General features: G+C 41.1%; 1 protein-coding gene across 2 annotated transcripts in view; it reads left to right on the plus strand.

The window, feature by feature from the left end:
• SNTG1 (syntrophin gamma 1) overlaps positions 1–18,994 on the plus strand; it is a 326,996-nt gene that overhangs the window by 244,746 nt on the left and 63,256 nt on the right. The gene's annotated exons all lie outside the window — the stretch shown is intronic.

Consider the following 18,994-nt stretch of genomic DNA (forward strand, 5'->3'; position numbering starts at 1 on the left):
TCTATTAAATGGAACAAACAAGGGTTGCATACTTGTCAAGTTCAATTATAATAATTGGTTTCATGTCTATGTAGTCATTTGAAATATATTTAAACTGCTGGATTTTTCTGAAATCCATACCTTTCCTCTCAGACTATCATTTTATGTCAGTCACCTTCTCTGGGCTTTAGTTTCCATGTTGGTAGAAGGGACATAATACCACCTCACAGCAAAGTTGTGAAGCTTGGTTAAATAAAGTGTATAGAGAAAATGTAATACCCCAAATGAAGACACTGTAGAAACCAAAATTGATGAACAAATGCAAATTGATGAAAAATGTCTTGCATTTGAAAGCTTGTGTAACTTTATCCCAATTACAGAGTTGATCCAATAAAAGATATCACTCTAAGAAATTATTTCCTCTAACAATATTTTTTCCTCTTACATTTTTTTAACCATGTGTTCTTATAGAATAGTAAATTATAGATTGAATCTGAATCAGTTTTTGTGAAACTTCAGAATACAAGCCACAAAAACCTTTCATAACATGATTCACTCAGGCACAGACTTAACTTTAAGTATATGCGTTTGCCTATCTCTGTTTCTCACAGACAAAGCAAGTGCTTAGTGCTTTACAGAACAGTGTTGTTTGGTTCTCTGTCTTAAGCACTTACCCAACAATGCGTTGGTTAGGGCTGGAATTTTATCATGTTTTGCAATGTTCTGAGAGAAACACATGAAAAATATACTCTAAAATATTTTGGAGTTGCCAGATTGTCTGGATTTTCTCGCCAAGGCTTTCCAAATGCTAGAAAACATGTAAAATTTATCTCAGGGGCATAGTGAGTTTGGTACTTTGGGAATTACAGCTGCCAATCCGAGGCCAGTGCTCTTTGTGCTTTGTGTTTCTTTGCAGTTGTTTTTGAGTTTATTCTATTAATCACTCAGATAACTCAGGAAGTAGCTTTCCAGGTCCTAAGAAATTTTGTTTATGCCATTACACTAGAGTCTGTAACATAACTACTGACTTGCACACAGATGTCCCCAGTGTAAAAGATAATGAATAACTTCAAAATTTATAAAAGTCTTGATGATCATTATATCTGTGAAAAGGTTCTAGTCTTATTATTTCACCTAAACATTAGCCATAGTTCAACAGTCTGTATTTCCCAAGGTTAGAGAACTATTTTTAACATTTATTAAGAAAAATAATAATTTCTAAATGCCCATATAAAGCTACCTATGTTAACTTATCTGAGTGCTACATACTTACTAATTCAACATCTCAGTGACCTAGTCTGCTTTACAGTATTTTATTTTATATAGGTTATTTTTCAGATAGCGCACTAAGTGAAATGACTTACTTGCATCACATGTTGGTCATTCATTCCATCTTTTCCCCAAAAGAATATTCATGCAATGGAGTCATGTTTCAGGAAGATTTTTTTTGGTTGCTTGTATGCTTGGTTTTTGGAGGGAATCTTTTTTTTCCCCTTTGAAATACATGTTGCTATGTATGTCAGTGTAGCAAGACAAGCTTTGGGACAACCAAGTCACCCCTAGCAGCTGCCTAGATCCCACCTTATTTACCCGCTCTGCCCTCTAAGGGTCCTACCCTATTGTCTCACCTGCCACACCTTCATGTTATAATTGGACAGGGAAGCTATCCCTCACAGCCTCTGGACCCCTCAGTGTCGAGGTCACCCTTCATGGGCTCTGGGCCCCTCAGCCTTGGGCTTGCCTTTCATCGACTCTGGGTTTGTGCCCTTAGTCTTTTCTGCTTTCCCATGCTACTGTCTTTCAGCTGTTATCAACACTCCCCCCCCCTCCCCGCCCTCCCAGATGCTCCAAGCTTCTTAGGGCTCACAATTTTAGGGCCCTCAGCCTCAGCCTACTTATGCTGCCTGCCCCACTTTGAAGTGTTTAGGGCCCAAGATGTCCCTAGCACCCTTCTTGATGGCTTTATCCTCCCCTACAGCCACAACCTGGTCCTCCAGTTCAACTTCAATGAAAAATATAAGTATCTGCTTCCAGACAAAAGGTTCCCCCAACTCTAAATCAATGTCACACCATTGCAACAAGCTGCAGCACAAGGCCAAAATACTTAACTCTTCTGCCTAGTGGTTCAGAGGCTTCCTTGCAACTCCCCACAATCTGGAGCCCTTCCTTCTTTGCCAGTCAGGCCCCTTCCTCCTGATGCCTCAGCCATGGTCCTGGTTTTATAAGACCTCTAACCACCTCTCTGTGTCACTTGACCCACTGCTTTTGCCCCAGGCCTTTTAGTCACTGACCACACTGTGCTGGAGCACCTGGGGCAGGTGACCATTTTATTAAAGGCCCCTCTGTCACTGTCAGTTCTTTCAGGGAGCTTGAACCAGCCAGCTGCTCCCTAGCTCCCTCTCTCATTCAGTGATGGGAGATGGGCCCCATTATGATATGTCACAAAAGGAAAGGTCAAATATATGCATCTTCCACTTGAAGTTAAGATGGGGAAGTGAGATAGGTATTTCTGTCTCTCCCACACCTGAGCTTTCCCCTTCTCATAGTGTGTTTTGTTGTGTAAGAGCAAGGTTGTCACTCGTTATCTTCACTCTGGAGTTGTAGGTAGCTTTTTAGGTGTCTTGATCATGGAGAATCTTCAAATAAGACTCTGAAATAAGTAGAAAAATGTGGAACTTGATATGGTACTCCGAGGAAAGACACTGTGTAGAGAAGGGTTGCTAAACCTCCAGCCCATAGACCCATGTAATCCAGCCCACAGGGCTCCCCACAGGTCCACATGTTTTTGGTGGGGGAGTGGGGTAGCCTTAATTGCCACCAGATTTCTAGATCCTTTGTGCTAGATTGGGCTGAGAAGGTGGAAGCCCCAAAACTGCTGTGCAGGGCCAAGCCAAGGTGGCACAGAGCTTTGCCCAACCAAAGCTTGGTCCAACAATGGACCATGAGATCTAGCCCATAAATTATCCCCTTGCCACTCATTCAGCCAAAAGGGGCAAAAAGGTTGAGCTCCACTGGTAGAGAGTAAAGAACAGTTCTGATGTGCTCCTAGTAGACTAGGTTGCTAAAGAGATGTGGTGAAATGTTTTGTACATACTTTCCTAACGTATGAAGGCATTATACCAACATTGCTGTAGTTTTAAAGGAAAAAGTTTTAAAAGCATAAATAACAGAACTCATTTCATGAAGTTGCACATTATCTGCATACAGATGGCACCTAAATACAGCTCAACTGACCAGTTTATTTAGTAGCTGTGTATAAATGTTGAAAGGGACAAGAGAGAGAATTGACCCTTGTAGGACTCTTGAAATGAGGGCCCCTAGTGGTAGAGGCATGTTTCCCTACTGTTTTTCATTGTTTGCATTTCAAGGACATACTCAAACCATTTTAACACAACTACTGGACCCACCCTACCCTTTTCAGGTAACATGGCAGCATTTCATTGCCAACAGTGCCAAACTGTGGAATGAAATAGGAGAATAAGAATGGATGATTGCTCTCCAGTCATTTACAGGAGAAGAATTCATCTATTTTTGTCACCAGAACAGTTTCAATTCTATACCCCATAATTCCAGTTAAATTAGAGCTGCTGATGCATTAAGAAATACAGGAAACCCTCTCCATTTATGAATCTGCTATTTGTGGAGCCAAATATTCGCAGTGTGTCCCACCAACTGGGTGGGTCAGGGCGAGTAAAGAACTTTTACTCCTGCTTGCAGAGAATAACTTTGATTTAGTTGGGCTAACGGAAACCTAGTAGGACCCTAACCATGACTGGGCAGTACACTTTGAGGGCTACAGGTTGTACAGAAGGGAAAGAGTAGGGAGGAAAGGGGGCGAGGTTGCTCTCTATGTAAAGGAGCATTATACATCTACCCTAATCAAAATGGGATTAGAGGAGGAGAAAGTTGAGGCATTGTGGGTTAAGATACATTGAGGGTGAGGGGAGAGGGACTTGGTGGTAGGGGTCTGCTACAGACCAATACACCAAGAGGAAAGGCTAGACTTGGAACTCTTGAGACATCTCTCAGAGGCTGTACAGTCTAGGGATGTGGTTATCATGGGGGATCTAAACTATCCTGATATTTGCTGGGAGGAGCAGTCAGCGAAATCCAACTGCTCATGTAGGTTCTTAACCTGCGTGACGTTCACCTAACATAGAAGGCATATGGTCCCACTAGGGGGAATGCCTTACTCAACTTGGTGTTGGCCACAGGGCAGGACCTGTTACGGGAGCTGCAGATTCGTGGTCACTTTGGGGACAGTAATCACCAATCGGTTGAATTCACCATATGGCGTAAGGTAGGGTGGAAGTGCTTGACTTTAGGAAGGCTAACTTCAGTATGCTTAGGAGTCTAGTCAATGAGCACTGCAGGATAAGAGTACTGATGAGATGCGAGTCCAGGAAGGGTGGTCATTTTTAAAGGAAGCGATCAGGGGCAGAGGGAAGCTATCTCAGTATGAGGGAAAAGGGGGAAAGGAGCCAAAAAACTTCCTCGGCTAAACAGGAAAATCCAGGGAAGCTTAAGGGCAAAAAAGAAGGCATATAGGCAGTGGAAGCAGGGGAGAGCTACCAAGAAGGAATATACCTACTTGTCCCACACTTGCAGGGAGGCAGTTAGAAAAGCCAAAGCAACTATAGAGCTGAGGCTGGCAACACAGATTAAAGACAACAAAAAGTCTCTTTTAGGTATGTAGGGAGTAAAAGGAAGATGCAGGGCAGCATAGGACCCCTACTAAACAAGAAGGAGCAATTGGTGACAGAAAGGGGAGACAAGACTGAGTTATTCAATGAGTTTTTTTCCTCAGTGTTGCTGAACAGGGCTCAAGATATGTTTCCTAATGGATTCTTAGATGGGCATCAGAGGGATACCAGCCCACCAACTGTTGATGCAAACTTGGTGCAGAGTCACTTGGATGGATAGGATGTGTTTAAGTCAGCAGGCCCAGATGAGCTGCATCTGAGAGTATTGAAGGAATTGGCCAGTGTCATAGCAGAACCACCGCCATGGCTGTTTGAGCACTCAGGGCACTTGGGTCGGGTCCTGGAGGACTGGAAAAGGGCCAATGTGGTCCCTATTTTCAAGAAGGGGAGGAAGGAAAATCCAAGTAATTACAGGCCAGTCATTCTCACTGTCATCCTTGGAAAGGTCTCTGAAAAAATTATGAAGGATCATATTTGTGTGAGTCCAGCGGGAAAAATAATACAGCAGGGAAACCAGCATGGATTCATAGCAGGGAGATCATGCCTGACCAAATTGGTTTTGTTTTATGACAGGGTCACAAAATGCTTACATGCAGGAGTAGAGGTGGATGTCATTTTCTTGGATTTTAGCAAGATCTTCAATATGGTATCTCATCCCGTTCTCATAAATTAAGAGGCTGTGACATAAGTACGGTAGTAGATGGGTCAGTATCGACGTGGTATGATGTGGGTAGTGGGGTCCCACAGGAGTTCAGTCCTTGGACCTGTACTCTTCAATATCTTCATCAGTGACTTGGATGTGGGTGTAAAGTGCACTCTGTCCAAGTTTGCAGATGATACTAAATTGTGAGGTGAAGTACACGCTCCAGAGGGTAGGGAATGATTGCAAGCAGACCTGGACAGGTTAGAAAAGTGGGCAGTACACAACAGGATGCAGTACACCAAGGACAAATGCAGAGTGCTGCACTTAGGATGCAAAAATATCCAGCACACCTACTGGCTGGGAAGTGACCCTCTCAGCAGCACAGAAGCGGAAAGGGATTTCAGAGTCCTAGTGGACACCAAGATGAACATGAGTCATCAGTGTGATAAATCATCAGCAAAGCTAACCACACTTTATCATGCATGAACAGCTGCATGACAAATAGATTCAACGAGGTGATTGTTCCCCTCTATACGGCATTGGTCAGACTGCAGTTGGAGTACAGTGCCCAGTTTTGGGTGCCATACTTCAAGAAAGATGTTGATAGACTCGAAAGGATCCAGAGGAGGGCCACTCATATAGTTAGGGGTTTACAGGACAAGCCCTATGAGGAGCAACTGGACCTCTTCAGCCTCCACAGGAGAAGAATGAAGTGATCTTGTGGCCGTCTACAAATTCATTAGGGGGCTGCAGCAGGGGATTGGAGATGCCCTATTCACCAGGGTGCCTCTTGGGGTAACAAGGAACACTGGTCACAAACTGACAGAGAGCAGATTTAAGCTAGATATCAGGAAGAACTTCTTCATGGTAAGGGTGGCCAGAATTTGGAATGGGCTTCCAAGGGAGGTGGTGCTCTCCCCTAACTTGGGGGTCTTTGAGAGAAGGCTGGATAGGCATCTGGCTGGGGTCATCTGACCCCAGCACTCTTTCCTGCCCAGGCAGGGGGTTGCACTCAATCTGTTGAGGTCCCTTTTGACCCTAGCATCTATGAATCTATTGAGATGTATTACAAAGATATTGAGAGAAGTGGAACACTTTTGACCACAAATATGATTCAAAGACAGAAACAAATCTTAAAGTAATAGACATAGAAGCTTCATCTAGTTAACTTATCAAAATGAAAATCAAAAGTTGTTTTGTTCATAGTATAAGTACCTTCGTGGGCTCTTTAATTTAGTGAAGAGAAACATAATGAAAAACAATGGCTAGACGTTAAGCTTGATTAACTCGAGTCTTAATTTGAGTTCTTATAAATTGCAAATTTTAACACTAAGAGCAATGAAGAATTTGAACCAAATATCATGGAAAGCAGTAGATTCTTCATCTCTGCAAGTCTCCAAATCAAACTAGATACCTTTCTGGAAGTCCTGTTTTATATAAATACAAATTATTTGGGTCTATAGAAATGTAACTGGAAGAGTGACTATGATCTGTTTTATGAAGGATACCTCACTAGATGATTTAAAGTTCCTTTCTGGCATGAATATATCTATATCTAGATATCAATACCTATGGATATATATCTATATATAGATAGATCTAACCATTTCTAATCGTATAACCATTTATTTTTAAAATATTGGTCCAGATTCCCTCAAGGAAACTTGGGACAGGTGTAGAAGGCTAGAAGTAGGAAGGTGGGATATTTTCAGTGATTGAAACATAGATTGAACAAACAGCTTCTACCAAATTCTTTTTTTGTGGATAGTGCCCAACCTATTGCCAGATAATTCCAGCTTCTTTTACAGCAGTAGTTTGCAGCCTTTTTAGACTCAAGGCACCCTTCATAAAAATGCCAGCTCTTAACTTTCATTTATTTTTGACTATGGAAAATCAATAGACCAATTCTTCTGTTACACATAACTCAGAAAGATCACAATGGCTGGATCCAGATGTGCAGGTGCATGCAGTTTGTGGTACTGCAGACATCTTTGCTGGAAATCCTGGTAGCAAAAAATAAAATGCTGCAAAATGAGCAGCATGAAGCATGCACAAGAGTATGCACCAGCAAACATGGAGGCTCAGTCCTCCAGGGAGATGCTCTGGATGCCAGCTAGAGCGCCTTCCCTCCTATAGTTCTGCTTCAGCTTCTCCAGCATGCTAAGAGGTAGGAGAAGTGGGGAAAGGGCAGTTTGCCTGAATTGAAGCGTACATGCAGGGGTGTACACAGTGCCATAAAGTAGCACAGATTTGTGCCGCTACTATTTTTGTCAGTGCAAGCACGTGCCCCTATACGTGGGGACATGCCCAGCAGGTCAGAATATTTTTAATACTGTGGGTTCCTATTTGAAATCTCTGGCTTTATCCTATGAGTCATGTGTATGTATTTGCACATGTAACAGTGCTAATGTTGTGCAGCACCCTAGATGAGAATCACTGCTCTACAGGCATCAGACCTGAACAAGAATAGCAACACTTCAAACAGAACAGGATTTACCAATGCACCATTCCATAGGTAGTTTCATCCTCTCAGACTAGTAATCTCTGTGAAGCAGGCTGAAATGATGGGGGCCCCTTTATGGTATCAAAAAGGTATGTGACAATCAATTAATTAGAATGTACATATTTGTGTACATAATATTTTGATATTCTTAAATTAAATGAGCTCTGTAATACTAAACTATTTAAACCATTTCTTTCTTTATTTTTAGATACTGCTAAATTTTGATATTATACAAAATAGATTACAATATACCTGTGCTATCCAAATTTGCTTATTTCCCAATATTCTTTTTTTAGCATTAAAAAAGACTCCACTTTTAATCATGCTAAAATCCTCTCTGTAGTCTGATCACCCCCTTTCTATCTCCTGTGTGGCAAATCACAGATGTTTGGAGACCTACAATAAAAATCCTTTTTCGTTTGACATAAAAACAGCAGGCATACTCTGATGGCAGATTTGCCTGGAAAAGAAATATGAGCCTGGTTATGAAAGGTACTGTTGGCTGGCAAGTTATCAGGATGGTGAACAAGTAGTGTTTATGCCAGGTATTATTCAAAACTGTGCAACAATAGTTTCCTTATGATAATCTTAATCAGTGCCAATTTAATGGCTCAGAAGACACATACCATATTTAAGCTCCTGTTTCACAGCTATTACTGGACTCATGGCTCCCCAAATGTAATTCTATTCATTTTCCTCTTAATTGCTGTAATGCCAGGGTTCTTTATTTGTGTTTAGCTGCGAGTAATGACAACAGCTTCTAATCTTTCTTTTTTAGAAGCACATCGTTACACAGTTACAGTTGGTGAAAAAAACTTTAACTGCTTCAAAATATTTTCACTATATAAATATACACAATGTTAAAGAAGTGGACAAATACAGGAAGCACAGAACACAAACAAGCATGTATTACTGATAGATATAATAAAAGGGTCGCATCCATAGCATTTGGCAATCAGCATCGGTCACTGCGGGTCACAAAAGTGGCTAAGCCTTACACATGCCAATAAAGTCCCAAGCCTCAAGGTTGCTCAAAGTAACATCAGCTATGGAGAGCCCTAGGGGGTTATTCTGACAGCCAGGGAAGACCGGAGCACTAGTCGCATACCTAATGCCAGGGGCTGAAAAAGCAAATTTGTGTATTGTCTCATTATTCATCAAATGACACTAATTTCTAGCACAACAATTTTGATCACTTGATTTCTGGACCCAGATGTCTCTTGCTTGTGAAACATGGTATAAACAAGTCAGCCATGAATGGAAAACAAAACAAAACAAAACAAAATTCACATGCTAAACAATAAGTTTTATTGTGGAATAGAAATCAAAACACTTCAGTCCTTCAGTTTGTCTCCCACTTACTACAGCTGCTCCCTAACTGAGGGATCTATCCCCTATTCCCAACTCTTCTAAATGAAGTATGTCTAAATTATAACTTGTATTGATGCAACTACCTCCCTTTCCACATCACAACCCCATGCTACAAAATTTCAACAAAATGGCTTAACAACAATTATTTAACATAAACAAATCAGTGTATTTCTCCTCCCAACCTTATTCTCAGAACTGACAGCACTTTGCATCTGAAACTTGAAAATTCAGCCTGAAGGAGGCAGTCACTGTGGAGAAATTTAGCCCAAGTAGCTGCCAAGCAAAGTTATAAAGAGCTAAACGAAGGTCACATATTAAAAAGTTTCAAGGAATTTAAGTATGTTTGTTGCTATATGCACTGCCTTACATAATAATATGTCATCTCCAAATGCCCAGTTCTGACATTTGTTCATTTTCAGCCAATAGCACCCAGCACTTCCAAAGAGGTGTTTAGTGCGTACCACCTCCACGTAGCAATGTTCTGTTCTGAAACTATTCTGAGATTTCCATTTAGTACAAATATCCTTTAATGTTTCTTTGTTCAGTGTATTAAAAAGAAAATACTAGGACTGTAGACTGTTCACAGTTTTAGAAGTCGACAGTGGACTTCCCACCTAGGAGAATGCATCAGGTAAATAGACAGAATTGTTTCATTTGCCCATGCCTGCGCCAGTGTAATAGATCTAAACTGCTGAAACTTTTAAAGAGAATGAAGTGGACTTGAAATTACAGTAGTTAGCTCCACTTATACCAGTGGACAGATGAAATAGTTACGTCAGTTCTGCCAGGATAATCGTCTGCAGCCTGAGCAGAGCTGTCTGGAAAACAACATGTTTTCGGTTTGTTTTTTAAGTTCCATGTTCCAACCAAAACAATCTTCAAACATTTTTGATCTGTATGCTGGTGATTAGGGCAGTGGCTTTGGAGACACTCAGGTGCAAGTCTCTGCTCTGGCTGATTCAGATAAGAGTTTTTCATTAAATTAGGTTAATGTGCCATTTGCTAGTACTAGGACATACAGGTACTTGATTAATGGTGCATTAGCTACTGTGCAGTACCGCACATGTAGCTAGTGACCTGGAGCAATTTTCTCCCAGTCAGCCTGGGCAGCTGGGGGCCTGCTGCTGCCTGGCTAAGCCCCAGTGTGGGGAGGGGAGAGCTATGCCAGCTACAGGACAGCTGTCTCTCTGCCACATGGAGATCAGGATCCATCCCAATTCCCACATGACCAGTACAGTTCTCCCAGCAGCTGGGACTGCTGCATCCAAGCCATGTAGAGAATGGATCCCATCCTAATCCCCACATGGCTGGTAGAGCTATCCCATCAGCTGGGACCACTGCATCCCAACCACATAAAAATCAGGTCAGAATACAATCTTCACATGGCCAGTACAGCTGTCCAAGGCATCTGGGATTGCTGCATCCTAGCCACATGGGGATCAGGTTAGGATTTGATCCCCACATGGCTGGGAGAAAGGTCCCATGTTGGGATCCCCGTGTGGCTGGCAGGCAGTGTCCTCACTGAGTGGGGATGGCTCTCCTGGCGATGTGGGGATTGGGACTGGTGCCTATGCCCCCTGCCAGCCCTGGGGCTGGCACGCAGGGGTGCTTGATGCTCCCCCTGGCTGCTGCAGGGCAGGAGCAAATCTAGATCGGGCTGCTCTTGTCAGGTGCAATTTGCTCCCAACAGGGGCATATGTGTGGACGTTCAGCCCAGAGTGCCTTAATGAGCCTGAATTTTCTGTGAAGAAAATTCAGGTGCATTAATTGCATGTGTAGATCCGCCCAGTATGTATGAACACGTATCTATGATCTCAGCATCTTTTAAACTTTGAAAAGAAGCATGAGTGAGTAGTTCAACCAAATGAAAATGGATGAAAAGTCTCAACAGACATGCTAGGTGTGCATAATTGTGTAAACAAATGTACTGCAATTTTTATCTTTTGTTTTATTTTACTATTGAAACTCTTTTCACAAAAAAAAACAAAACAAAACAAACCCTTTATTACTCTGGGATGTAACTACTTTTGCTGCTCTTAAGTGTTATTTGCATCATCTCCATAGCAAACCATACAAGAGTGTTTTTTTATGTGAGGCATAAGTAAAGAGATGCAAACTGGTTAGAAAAATATTCTTTATTCATTCAGAGATCTCAAAGAGAAAGATTGGAAATATCTAAGCTAATACTATATTGGGACATAAAGTGAGACTCTAGTGAATGGCCTCTTTCAGTAGAAGATTGCAAGGATGGTGGGCTATGTTGCATCTGGATGTGAGATAAAGGTCTCCCTTACAGTAATAAAAATAAAACAAGTGGCACACTGGGTCAGACCAGTGACCCATCTAGCCAGTATTCTGCCTCCAACAGTGGCAAGAAATGGGTGCTTTAGAGGGCAAACATTGAACTGGATGCCTAGAGTAATCTATCCTCTCCCTGGCATCCATCATCATTGGTTCAGAGATGCCAGAAAAAACCTCTCCAATTGTTCTGTTTAATAGCTATTAGTAAATCTCTTAGCCATGAATTTGTCTAGAACCTTTTGAACCTGCCTATGCGATCTGCCTCTACAACCTCCTGTGTCAATGAGTTGTATAAGTTAAGCATGCCCTGCATAAAGAAGTTATTCCTCTTGTTTGTTTTAAGCCTGTCTCCTACTCATTTCATGGTATGCTGCCTTATTCTATTATTCTGGTCCCCAGTAAATAATAGTTCCCTATTCGCTTTGGTCAGACCCTTCGTGATGTTATATAATTCTATCATCTCCTCCTTCAGCTGCCTTCTTTTCAAACTGAAAAGCTGTACTCTTTTTAGTCTCTCCTGGTATGACAACTGCTTCATACACCTGATCATTTAGGTTGTGCCTTTTCCAATTCTACTTCATACTTTTTGAACTGCACACAGTATTCAAGATATGATCATCACACCATGGCTTTGTATAATGGCATGATAATGGTGCTCTATTTTGTCTTCAGTTCTCTTCTTAATGAGGCCCAACATTTTATTGCCTTTTTTGGTTGCTGCTGCACATTGAGCTGATATATTTAGATAACTTTCACCAACCATCACCAAAGTCTCTTTCCTGAGGCATAACAGGGGTTCAGAACCTAGCACTGTGTATGGATAGCTGAGGTTATTTCCCCCCACGTGCATTACTTTGATGTAATTCTGCTGCTTCAAAATTTTTATTTATATAACAACAACAAAAAGGGGGGGAAAAGAGCATTTTTATTTGGAGAGTAGGATATTGGTGATCTAACATTCTCTTCTTTTGTGACCATTCTTTCTCTAGAGAATCTGTTTTTAATTGAAGTCACAGAGAACAGTACAGTTCAATCATTATCCATCCTATTTGGATCATATGAAGTCATTATGTAGTCAAATAAAGTCCTTTTTCAAAGAAAAAGAGCAAACTACTGTGGGTTAACATCCAGGTACTACAGAGAAAGAGAACAGAGTATCTGACCTATAATAAATCCTCACCCTATTTTAGTTCATTGCTACTAGTTTATATATGTATGTATCCTTAGACAATCATCCTATATCTTAGGTTTGATAAAGGACACGCGTAACCAGTTAAACCAGTTATTGGAGGATTTTATCTACTTTCCTCCATCTATGTTATATAAAAAGGTAATAATATAAATAATACAAATCATGCTTTCTCATGAATTGGAGTGCTTTATTTGAATGATTTTTTTTTTTAAATATTAAGGTCACCTTCACTACCACATCTTCTTTTTCCCATACATGCCTGTGTGTGTATATATTACATTATATTACAAATGTATTACTCTTACTTAATATGAACATCATTATTAATGTATAAAGGCATATGTATTTATGTAAACATACATATGGACAGATTGTGACCACTGTATTTAATATTAGTGAGTGGTTACTGCCATAGTCCTTTGCCAACCATGGGATTACTCATGACAAAACTGCTCAGCAGATGTGGGTAAGAGATGTACAATCTTGCCTAATGCAATCTATGCAAGGTATGCACAATATGGGTAGCCCAGTCTTGCATGCTTCTTCTGAGCACTTGTTATTAGTTCCTGAGTACCCTTAATTCTTGTTGATTTCAGTGGAGGCTCAGAGTACTCGTATCCCAGAGAAAGGAGTCCAAAAACTGATTAGATTATTTTTTTACTAAAATAACAAGAAATTAATACAGCATGATATGAACAAAGTTGATAGAATTTAAATAGAGAAAATCCACTTTTTGGAAAGGTAAGAAAGTATGATGATGCCATTATCCAGTGACTATGAAGCATTCCACTTTAATTTGAAAAGATCTGGTTAATGAACCATTCTGGTTTCCCTTGGACAAATTTATTACTTTCACTTAACATGAACTTCATTATTAATTAGGCGAGTAAGACTCACACCATCCTGACAACAAAGACACTGGGTTACATTACATTTGGATCTAAGCCAGAAACCATCTTCAGAGTCCATTCAGTCAGTTTTGTTGCAAAGCTGATGCTTGTATGTGTGTGTGTTAAATAACTAATATGACCTTTTGCAAGTGGAAAGTTAAGACATTAGTAGTCAAACTTTCTCTTCACCTTTCCCATCCTGTGATTATATCTTCTCCAGAGAATTTTATTTAGGTTAAGTTGTAGATTGCCATCATCAAAAATCTCTCGCTTTGAGGATGATCTCTACCACGGCTCTTTGATGGGTCTTGAGTTGCCTTAAGAGTCCAATCCTTGAGCCACAAATCCATCCACAGAAGTTCCAGGTTTGCTCGGGGGATGGGAGGCCATAGACTAGGATTTTTCTCCTTTTCCTTCCTCCACTCTCTTTTCTCTGCTTCAAGGCTGCAGCACTTTACCTGGAAATAGGCAGCTGCTCATTAAGGTTGTGATGCCACTAGAGTTGGTTGGCAGCCAGCTCCTCCCTGATCTTGATGTCAGCTTCAGTTTTCTTAAGGTGTGCTTTTAAAGTGTCCTTGTAGTAGCATTTACTCTAGTCATCACAAAATCTCAGGCTGTTACTATGCTGAGAGTAGAGCACTTGTTTTGGGAGTGGAGTCAGGCATCCACACACAATGGTTAGTCCAATGAAGTTGGTACTTGTGGATCACCAACTCAGTGCTAGTAACATTGGCTTCAGTAAGAATGGTTGTATTTGTGTGGTGATCTTCCCATTCAACGTGGAGGATTTTCTGGAGGCATTGTTGGGGATACCTGTTCAGGCTTGTGAGATGACAACCCACATTTCACAGAGATAAGAGTGGTGATGATGTCTGCATTGTAGACCCCGATCTTGGTGTCTTTCCAGAGATTACAATGAATAAAGACAAGCTGAAGCGATTTCCCAAAGGAAGCACTTGAGCACCAGATCCAGTGCTGGATCTCCTCATCAATGTTCGCTCTCTGAGAGAGGTGGCTGTCGAGGTAGGGGAAGTGCTTGACTACCTCCAGGGTAATTCCCAGAATGGTAATTTGGGTAAAGGGGTCTGTAGCAGGGCACTGAGGTGCCTGCTACTTGTGGAGTGATAAGTAAGGAATCCAGCTGTGGGTTGCCAGGGTAACCAGTGGGAGTCAGCTGACCAGAAGGGGCAGGGCCTGGCTTCCATATAACCCCAGGCTGAGGCCAGGCAGGTAGTCTCACACCGGCAGCCAAGGGAGAAGGAGCTCTGCCAAAGCAAACAGCGAGGAGAAGCCTGACTTCATGAGACACTCCTGATTGCTGTTATGGGGTGGAGACTTCTCTGGTAGTAATTGAATATGGTTTTAGCTGGACATCTTAGATTTTATGTTATAGGCTGGGGGCATGTGTTTTTTTGTGTTCACTATTTAGACTGGAGGACCGAGTGAGGTTATTAGGGGCTGGAGAAGGCTTCATAGGGGCTCCACGGTAGCATGGGGACCCCAGCACCAGAGAGGGTGCAGCATTCAGGGGTGCACTGACCCCAATCCTGAAAAGGGGAGCAAAGAATCAGAGGCCAGGGAAGGCTGAGGCCGCCTGAGCCCTGCAAGGGGTTCAAGACCCCGAGGGAAAGATTTGGGGCCAGGTACAGCTACAGCCACCTGAGCCCCAGGGCAGCTTGAGAAGCCCCAGAGCAGGGGCAGCGTGAGTAGCCCCAAAGCAAGGGAACAGTGATTGACGAGTGCCAGAGGGCCACAGTTGTGAGAGACAAGCCAGAGTGCCTGTGTGGTGCAGGCTGCGAGACAAGCCAGGGCGCTGGTGGCATGCTTGTTGCGAGAGTGGAACAGATCCGAACAACGTCAGGTACATCCGTGAGGCTTGGGCTGCGGTGTAAGGGGAGGAAAGGAGCCGCAGATAACGCCCTAGGCATCGGGGCAGAAAATAGGCAGCCTCCCACTTAATTAACATCCTCTAATTAAGCAAGTAACAACAAGGCATGGCAGGAAAGAAAGCGGGTGGTTGGCCCATAACCAGTGCTACGGAGTCACTAGTGGATGGACCTCGAAGAGGCACACCTGTCACAGGGTCACATTCATGGCCTGAGGCAGGCTAATAGAGAACCTTGGTCTTCTCTATATTGAGAAGGAGGCCCAAAGTTTGGTAGGCTTCTCCAAAATGATCCAGCACAGTCTGGAGATTTTCCTCAGTGTGCACAAGGATGGTGCAGTCATCAGCATATTGAAGATCAAGAATGTTTTTGATTACTCTGGTCTTTGACTGAAAAGTCCCAGACTGAAGAGCCCTCCATCTGTTTGGTATCCAATGTCAGTTCCAGAATGAAGGTAGTCCTTAATGAGAACCAAGATGATTTCTAAAAAAATGAACAAAGAACAGATAAATACTACTATTTAATCATTATCACCTGTTGAAAGTGTTTATGAAATCATCACAAAGTCAACTAAATTCCACTGCAAACTAAATAATGATAAAAGAATGTGACTGTGCTGACCATTAAATTCCTGAATACATTAGAATTATACAAACATAAAATATCTCATCAACAAAATAAGTTCCAGAAAAATAAAAGCTAATTAATGATGAAAAGTTTCTTCTATTTAAACACCAGAAAATTTTATCTTGGATTTTTAGAATCCTTTGGAGAATTGCTCAATTTTCATAGTGAGCAAATATCACTCTAAATCCACATTGTGTATATGAGATTTACATAACAATTTTTATTTTTGAAAGCTGTCCACATAGTAATTAGTCTATTGATACCTTAATTCATAACATTACACAAAGTGGAAGTAGATGTACCAGTATCACTCCCTGGCATGGAGTATTGCATGCCTATGAACAAATGAAAAAAGGAAAGGTTAGAGAAGGCAAGAGGGTTATGCATAAATAAAATCAATATTACATGCATTTACATGCATTGCATATCATTAAGAACAATAGCTACCAGAGGAATGAATATCACAGGATTTTTTGCATCATGAGGATTACTTAAGTTCATACAAACCCGTGATATCCATGATTGATAAATATCTGTGATTGACAGCTTCACAGTCTGAACTGATAGTCATCACATCTAAACTTTGTGGAACTATGCAGGAATGTGTATTCTAAGACCAAGGACTGCTCAATACAAATTAAAAGTATGAACCATTACTCATGTTCATGTTGCTTATGATACTGGAAATCATTCCACTGCATGGTGGGACTCTTTTTTTTCTTCATGTTATCTAAGACACTATTTAAGACTAAGGGAGTTTATCACATGCTCAGTTTAGTAATAACGATTTGTTCTCCACCATAACAAATATTGTCAAGAATAAATTCTATTTGGTTCAATATAATACATTTTTCTTCTGTATTGAAACAGTTCTCAGATCTGCAGGACCATCATGTAAGCCCCTTTTTGGAATATTGTGTGCACATTTACTTGTTTATTTTTCCAATGTACCATGCTTATGAAGTACATTCACTTATCTGAGTATAGCTCTTGAACCCTATAACCTAAGACCAGGAGATCCCAGTATTGGACAAGAGCTCAGACAAGAGCTATGATAATTCTTCCAACAGAACATAAGTTGTTATTTAACAATGTCTTTAATAAGATGGTGACAGATTTATCTACTTGTCCCTTCAAAGCTGCTGGAAAAATGTGCACATTTGGGGATATGTTTAGTTTTAGTTCTTATATTTATGACTGACCAAGTATAAAAGTGTTTTGTGTTATTCCCACAATGCAACAGTATCCAACTTGTGACACAAGGGCCACTTATAAACATTGAGGCTCCAAATTTAGTCCTTCAGTGGGAATGTCTTAAGAAAGTTTGTGTTTGATTTTCAGTTGCAAATATGATTTCTGGGCCATGCTTTCAAGTTTTAATTTGAAGTGTGTGCCCCATCATCTTGGTTATAAGGTTAGGGTTGTCAACTCCTCATCTGATTGCCACCACTTTTTCTAAAACTCTAAGTGGTTTAAGGTGTGGAACTGTTTGTATCCCTTATTCATAAAAAGTGGTAGGGTTTAACTGGCTCTGTGTGTGTGTGTGTGTGTGTGTGTGTGTGGTTAAGGGTGCTGTTTCTCTGTAGCACAGCCATCAAGGTCAGAAAAGGATAGGAGAAAAATATTTGTTGCTGACAACCAGCAACCACTTATGGGTCCATGATTTTCTGTCTCAACCCCAGTGGTAAATAAAAGTGCCATTAGACATTTTTGTCAGCTGACTATTGTCTCCAGGGGCATCTACACTAGTGGCAGATATCCAAAGTGTAACACACACAGGGCGTTTTAATGTGCAGTAACCTATTTTACTGCACATTAAAGTGGCGCATTAAAAAACATGCTATTATACTAATGTGCAGTAAAATAGGCTACTGTGCATTAAGTGTCACCGAAAGCGCATGAGCTTGTGCTACTGTGCATTAGCACAGTCTAATGCACATTAATTTAGTACCTGACATTGGAGGTACTAAATTTAATGCGCACTAGGAAAAGTACATTAATGTATATGCACCTCCGAGTAGTTCTCTTTATTCACTTCCCACATGCCCCTTGATTCAAGCCCCAAATCACTTGCTAACATGAATGTGGAACTTGAAATGGCCTTCTGGGCCATGAGGTCCAGTCTTCTGGGCCATGAGGTCCAGTCTTCTGCATTCATAAACTACCTTTAATCAAAGATAACCCCTAAATTACCACTTTGAACCCTTATCCACAACTACAAGGAACACTTTCCTAAACACCGAGAATGAATACCAAAAGGAAGGAGGGATAAGAGCAGTGCCGCTACAACAACAGGGAAGTAATTAGTTAATGTATGCTTATAAGATCCTAGGAAAAGGACTGTGTCCCAAACCACAGAGGAAGGCAAAAACCCCCCCACAATCTGCACCAGTCTGAGCAAGGGAAAACTTTCTTCTTGACTCCAAGCTTGGTAAATAGTATGGTCCCTGAGTGAAAGACCAAGGACCTCTAGGTTTCCAGTACTAGCAGGAGCATTAGCCTACTTCAGACAAAAACTTCAAGACTTAGCTATGGCCAATGTCCTAATAGCTGGGTATATGCACTAATGAAGCTGTGCTTTTAACTGTGTTGGTAGAAGGAAATGTTCAGATAGTCAAGACTCATGTTTCCATCATAGCTTCTTAAAAGTTGTCACTTTGATGTTCCCATACATTAGTTATGTCATATTTCTGAGTGCAGGTGTTATGTTTTTTACAAATATGTATAAAGGTACATTTTTGTCTCAGTTTAACTTTCAGTTTTTTCTGTTTTCAAATGTTCTTCATGACCACTGTGAATTTCTCAGTATAATGTCAGCTACAGCTCCTGGTAATTAATAAATGTTAGGTTTTTCTTCATCCGATATCAAATGTACGTTCTGGTCATACAAGTACTTTCT

The sequence above is a fragment of the Crocodylus porosus genome, unplaced genomic scaffold (genome assembly GCF_001723895.1).
Source record: "Crocodylus porosus isolate Cpor-Errol unplaced genomic scaffold, CroPor_comp1, whole genome shotgun sequence".
NCBI classification, from domain to species: Eukaryota; Metazoa; Chordata; order Crocodylia; family Crocodylidae; genus Crocodylus; species Crocodylus porosus.